Raw genomic sequence first — 7,275 nt, forward strand, 5'->3', positions numbered from 1 at the left:
GGACTGCTCTCACAGCTAGAGATTGACGAGGTACAACACAAATGCTACGGCAAGGAGGAGTCAGGACGCCAGGTCAGGGGGGAGATATCATCACCCCCACCCGAGATTGGGTACATAGCCCCAAGTGTGATAGGAGAAGGATCGTTGAGTGCGAGAGGAACTGACCTGAAAGATAGGATCATGGCCAAGCTTGAAACCTGGATCCCCCGTAGCCGGTTACCAAGATTACGTGAAGTACCCTCAGAAGGTCTGCTAGATGATGTTAATGCAGCACTACGGGCAATACCTACAACCACGATTACCGACACTAACAAGCTGATCTACAATACGGCAGCAGTGATCAGTGAGATGCTTGGCTACAAGTTGAACAGCCACAAGGGGCAGTACCCTCCATGGAGAATGAGGCTAGAGGGCAAGATCAAAGTAGCACGGAGAGAGGTTAGCCAACTAACGGAGTTGCAGAAAGGTGCGACGAATAAGGTGCCTAAGAAATACAGCAACCTGTCCATACCTGAGGCCTTGGAAACTGCCAAGCAAAGACTCACAGCCTTGGCCAGCCGCTTGAGGAGGTACACCAGAGAGGTCGAAGGCAGGAGAATAAACCAGCTGTTCTCCACAGAACCAGCAAAGGTGTACTCTCAGTGGCAAGGGAACAATAAGAGAACAGCACCACCAAGGCTGGAGACGGAGCAATACTGGAAGAGCATATGGGAGAAGGATGCAACCCATAACGGCAATGCTCAGTGGCTAGAGGATCTGAGGGCAGACCACAGCGACCTCCCTGAACAGGGTCCAGTAACCATCACAGTGGCAGATATCCAAGAAAGGGTCTCCAGTATGAAGAGTTGGACAGCACCAGGGCCCGACATGGTTCACGCCTACTGGCTGAAGAAGCTAACTGCACTCCACGAGCGTCTGGCAGCACAAATGAACCAGCTGCTAGTTAACGAGAGACACCCGGAATGGCTAACTGAAGGCCGGACGGTCCTGATCCCCAAGGACCCCAAGAAGGGACCGGTCCCCTCCAACTACCGACCAATAACCTGCCTCAGTACTACATGGAAGCTCCTGTCAGGCATCATATCAGCTAAGATGAACAGGCACATGGGTCAATACATGAGCGGGACACAGAAAGGAATTGGCAAGAATACCAGAGGCGCAAAACACCAGCTACTGGTAGACAGAACAATCAGCCGAGACTGCAAGACCAGACTGACCAACCTGTTCACTGCCTGGATTGATTACAAGAAGGCCTATGACTCAATGCCCCACAGCTGGATACTGGAATGCCTAGAATTGTACAAGATCAATGGGACCCTAAGAGCCTTCATCAGGAACTCAATGGGGATGTGCCGTACAACACTAGAGGCCAACTCCAAGCCCATAGCACAAGTCACCATCAGGTGCGGGATCTACCAAGGAGATGCTCTGTCCCCACTGCTGTTCTGCATAGGCCTGAACCCCCTCAGTGAGATCATTAACAAGACTGGCTACGGATACCGACTACGGAACGGAGCAGTTGTCAGCCACCTCCTGTACATGGATGACATCAAGCTGTATGCCAAGAGTGAACGAGACATCGATTCACTGATCCACACTACCAGGCTATACAGCAATGACATTGGAATGTCGTTCGGACTGGAGAAGTGTAGCCGGATGGTAACAAAGAGAGGGAAGGTAGTCAGAACTGAGGGGATTGAACTACCAGAAGGCAACATTGCAGACATAGAGGACAGTTACAAGTACTTGGGGATCCCGCAGGCAAATGGGAACCATGAAGAGGCCGCTAGAAAAGCTGCAACCACCAAGTACCTGCAGAGGGTCAGGCAAGTCCTGAGGAGTCAGCTGAACGGTAAGAACAAGATCCGGGCCATCAACACGTACGCCCTGCCCATGATCAGGTACCCTGCTGGGGTAATAGGCTGGCCAAAGGAGGAGATAGAAGCCACTGACATAAAGACAAGAAAGCTCCTTACCATGCATGGAGGGTTTCACCCCAAGTCCAGCACCCTGAGGCTGTACGCTAAGCGGAAGGAAGGGGGCCGGGGACTGGTGAGTGTCAGCACCACAGTCCAGGATGAGACAACGAACATCCAAGAATACATTGGGAAGATGGCCCCAACTGACTGAGTGCTCAGTGAATACCTCAGGCAGCAGAAACCCAAGAAAGAGGAGGGAGATGAGGAACCATCATGGAAGGACAGGCCCCTGCACGGTATGTACCACCGGCAGATAGAGGAGGTGGCTGATATCCAGAAATCCTACCAGTGGCTGGACAAAGCTGGACTGAAAGACAGCACAGAGGCACTAATCATGGCAGCACAAGAACAAGCTCTGAGCACAAGATCCATAGAGGCTGGGGTCTATCACACCAGGCAAGACCCCAGGTGCAGGCTGTGTAAAGATGCCCCAGAGACAATCCAGCACATAACAGCAGGGTGCAAGATGCTAGCAGGCAAGGCATACATGGAACGCCATAACCAAGTGGCCGGCATAGTGTACAGGAACATCTGTGCGGAGTATAACCTGGAAGTCCCGAGGTCAAAATGGGAGATGCCCCCAAGGGTGGTGGAGAATGACCGAGCTAAGATCCTGTGGGACTTCCAGATACAGACGGACAAAATGGTGGTGGCTAACCAACCGGACATAGTGGTGGTAGACAAACAGAAGAAGACGGCCGTAGTGATCGATGTAGCGGTTCCGAATGACAGCAATATCAGGAAGAAGGAACACGAGAAGCTGGAGAAATACCAAGGGCTCAGAGAAGAGCTCGAGAGGATGTGGAGGGTGAAGGTAACGGTGGTCCCCGTGGTAATCGGAGCACTAGGTGCGGTGACTCCCAAGATAGGCGAGTGGCTCCAGCAGATCCCGGGAACAACATCGGAGATCTCTGTCCAGAAGAGCGCAGTCCTGGGAACAGCTAAGATACTGCGCAGGACCCTCAAGCTCCCAGGCCTCTGGTAGAGGACCCGAGCTTGAAGGATAAACCGCCCGCAGGGGCGTGCTGGGTGTTTTTTTTTTTTTTTTTACCTTTATGCTTTGTGTGAACAACTAACGTAAGTAAGTAAAGTTTATTTATTAAGCGCTTTTCATAGACAGGCAGTCACAAAGCGCTGTACACAAATATTAAAATAAACAATACAATAAATAGGCATTATACACAATGTAAAAGATCAAATGTAAAGAATGGAAAGATTATAAAATACGTAGATCAACAAAAGGCTTGTTTGAAAAGAAAAGTTTTTAACTGCTTTTTAAAAGAATCGACAGAGCAACTAAAGTGTGTTGCTTATGAAATCCATGAAGTGCTACAGAGAAAATTACATTTTATTTATGTAATTAACACATTTTGAACTCTTAAAGAAATATAACAAAAGGAAAGACACCCAGCTGAACTAAAATGATCCAGCAAACAAAAACTGTTGTGAGCCGCCACACTTATATCGCCTTTGGGCTTTTGGAGCCTTGACCTGACTTTTAAAAAATAATTGAAAAAAAAGCACTATGCTGCTAAAAAAAAATAGATATTTGCAAAATTCTGCCGAAATATGTATTTTACCTGGTTAATGTGTGTGGCAGGGCGTGGTCTGCAGCGCCGCTGCAGGGGAGGCGGACGCACCTGACCGGCACCCGCAATCACACCTCATCACCTTAAAATCTGTGCTCTCTCTGCTGTTGTGTTGGTCTGTGTCGGGCTGAAGAGCTACAGCCGGCTGTGTGCGTACAGCAACCGTGTGTGAACAGTGGTCAATAAAGAGATGCTGAAAAGCGTGTTCATGCAAACATCGTCGGGTCTGCCGTGATATGTTTACAATAAGACTTATGGTCCCGAACCTCTGCGCACAGTGTCTGCTGTCATCCGAGGCGTGAGCGGTGTTTGCTTTTATGTTTGTTTTTGTTTAGTTCACGGTGGGGAACAGCTGCTGACATAATGTGGATCCGAAGATCCATAATTGGCCTAGCTGGGGTTGAAAGTCCCGATAAATGCACGGCGTTTCGGCGGGTACACCGGCTTCCGCGAGTGTGCCGCTTATTTTGAGCGATGAAAAAATAATAAGATATAATTTTATTTTTATATTTCAAAATCCCAATAATCTTCCAATTTAGAACTACAAGTGAAAAAAAGAACTAAACACAAATAAAATTCACTTCAGCTAAATACTTCTAATTTATTTTCCCAAACCACCCGGAGCCGCAAAATAAAGACTAAAGAGCTGCATGATTTTTGAATCCCAATCATCTTATTAATGGGTCCAGTGAATGTGGATTCAAGTGCCCTGCATGTGCATGCGTTTGTTTCACTTTCCATCCATCATTAATGGTAACCACCTCCTGTTCCAAATCGAAGAAATATTCTGTCTGTGTGCCTATGATGCCTCTATAAAGAGCAAATCTGAAGAAAATACATGCATAGATTGCTGGCTTTGTAGCTATCAGTGCCCATTACTTACTGCAATGTGAAGTGATAAAGAGGAGCCACAACCCTCCGTGAAAGTGTGACCATTTTTCACAAGTTAGAGCACATTAGAGAGTCAAGTCATTATCACATATTTGTCTCTGATACTTTGCTGCTGATCTCAGTCACTGTAACAGAGTTGCCTCCTTCTGTGTACAGAGATTTACAGATGTAGGTAAAAGGCATACTGCACTGAAGACGGCACTCTTCAGTCCATCATCAAAGCAGAAGAGAGTGCAGGTAGGGTGGAGTGGGTGGAGATGAACGCTGGAGTGATTTGTGACAGATTTTGTGACAGATGGGTATCAGCTACACCTCGTATGATATATGGTTTGTAGATGGTGGAAATGACAGGAGGTAGAGGTGAAGACGTTAATATTTTCTTTGGGAGTGACCAGCATGGACAGGATTAGAAATGAGTATATCAGAGGTACATCTCAGGCTGAGCATTTTGGAGACAAATTGAGATAGGTGAGGCTCAGATGGATTGGACATGTGCAGAGGAGGGATAGTGGATTTATTGGATGTGTTGAAGATGGAGCTGCCAGACAGAAGGAAAAGAGGAAGTCCTCAGAGGAGGCTCATAGATGTAATGATAGAGAACATGCACAAGGTTGGTGTGACAGAGGAGGATGTTATCATTTCTAAATCTGATATGCAGGAATCTACTATAGCAAATATTAACAACTGAATTCACAACATTCTTCACTCTTCAAATTTGTAATTATTTGTTATATTATTAAATATTAAATGTTTAAGTTAAATGACATAACTGAATGTGGAAAGGGGATTTAATCCTGGCATGTTAAATCATTGGCATTGTTTGATTCGGTCACCTACATCTGAACATAAAAAACGTGAGACTTGTACATATTCATTTCTTTTTAAAAACTGCATTACAATAGTCAAGTATACAGTCTTATTGTGTGTTTACGTTCAGACCTTGTTTAGTTGAGATTCATAAATATTTTTTAGATAGATCATGGTTCATTTTTTTACAGTGACACGTTTTTCATCGAAGTCTTTTTCACATAAGGTCATAGCATAAGGAATAAATTAAAAGCTTAAAAAGAAGTTACTGAATCGGTGAGTTGTTTGAGCTGTACGTTAAAAACTATATTGACAGCAGTACAATAATAAATACTCTAACAAAGTGCATAGAATATATATTTCCTTTTTAGTTTTTGCTGCCTTCAAAGTATTACTGTGTTCATTGGTTCCCTGTTTAGTTACTTTTTGAGTCTTCTGTCTCTTGCCTGTCAGTGCATCATGGGAAACACCCATCAGCCCAGGCCTACTGTTGTATAACTAAGGCAGGATTCAGGCTCACCTGACCCAGCCCTGTCATCTTAATTTTGTTTTGTTGTTCATGGAAGATCATCTTTAATTCATGAAATCTGTCTGTGACGCCTCAAACCACGACAGTTTGACCTAAAAGGGAAGGGTCTTCTAGTAACAAAATATAATTTATATTTCTGTTAATTTGTATGTTAATTTGTGTTACTTTTAATTAAAACAACATTTCTTGAAAGCGTTATGTTTTATTTTTCTTTTAAAACTGAAAATGTTTAAGTTTGCAAAGGCATGTGAGACCTGTAACAGCAGGTTAAAACCTGTTAGCACTGTAAATTTTAATTAGGTAATCTTAGTTAAAACAAAAAAGGCATAATTCATTTGCCTCTTGCACTAGATAATGTATGCTATATTAATAATCACTATATGTATTACTGTTTTTAATTATGAGTTATTATTAATCTCTGGCTCTCTTCCGCAGCATGTCTTCCTCCCCTAATCCCAACCGGTCACGGCAGATTGCTGCCCCTCCCTGAGCCTGGCTCTGTCCAAGGTTAGAAGTAGTGATGCACGAATCGAGTTCAGTACTCGAGAATCACTTTACTGACTCATGAATCATGATTCACAAGCCCAACTGACTCACTGACTCATCCCTGTTGCTGTTAGCAGCAATGTATCTAGCTTATAATTAAAATTGTGGAGGAAAACACAACAGCCAGTTTCTTATCAAAAACATTTCTGCTCTGAACTGGAAGAAAAAACCCTGAGTAGAAGCTCACATCAAGACAATAGCTCCTCGGTTCACAGTAGCATCGCTCTGCTAACATGCTAACATGCTAACAGCACATTTGAGCTACTCACTCAGGACTCACTAACCCCCTCCCTCCTGTGCTGAATCGTAGAGCGAACGAATCACTCAGGACTCACTAACCCCCTCCCTCCTGTGCTGAATCATAGAGCGAACAAACAAATCAATCACTCACTCCCTGTCACTACCCGATCCGTACCGGAAACCCGATCGGTACCCCGCATGCGCGAAAGGTTTCTACTTCCGGTCGTAGCGTTTTACGATAGTTATGGATCAGAGTATCTGTTAAGATGTTAAGAATAACAAGTATATCTTAAAATGTTTGCAATAATGAAGCATTTCAGTACAATGTAGACAATAACAAAAAATAAAAAGAAAGTTACGGATCAGGACTCTCCGATCCTTACTGCGCATGTGCAAAGTCGGACCGTACAAATCGGGTCTACCCGATCCGTACCGCGCATGTGCAGATGTTTTCTTCTTCTTCTGTTCGTTTAACGGCAGTTTACTCCCCAGTGTACGAGGACACCGCCACCTGCTGACCGAGCGAATGACCCTATCGTAAACTGAATTGGCGTCATTACAAACGTGTGTTAAATTTGATTTAGTGCTAGTCGAGTGTGCTTATGCTTGTCTGTGAGGAGAGGATTGTTGGAATAGTGATGATGATGTCCGCTATCACTGTCAATTGTCAGTAAACACTTAATCTGGCTGCTGA

This window comes from Copadichromis virginalis, linkage group LG9 (assembly GCF_057382275.1).
Source record: "Copadichromis virginalis isolate Kocher_CV1m ecotype Utaka linkage group LG9, C_Virginalis_male_GT1.1, whole genome shotgun sequence".
In the NCBI taxonomy this organism is placed as follows: Eukaryota; Metazoa; Chordata; class Actinopteri; order Cichliformes; family Cichlidae; genus Copadichromis; species Copadichromis virginalis.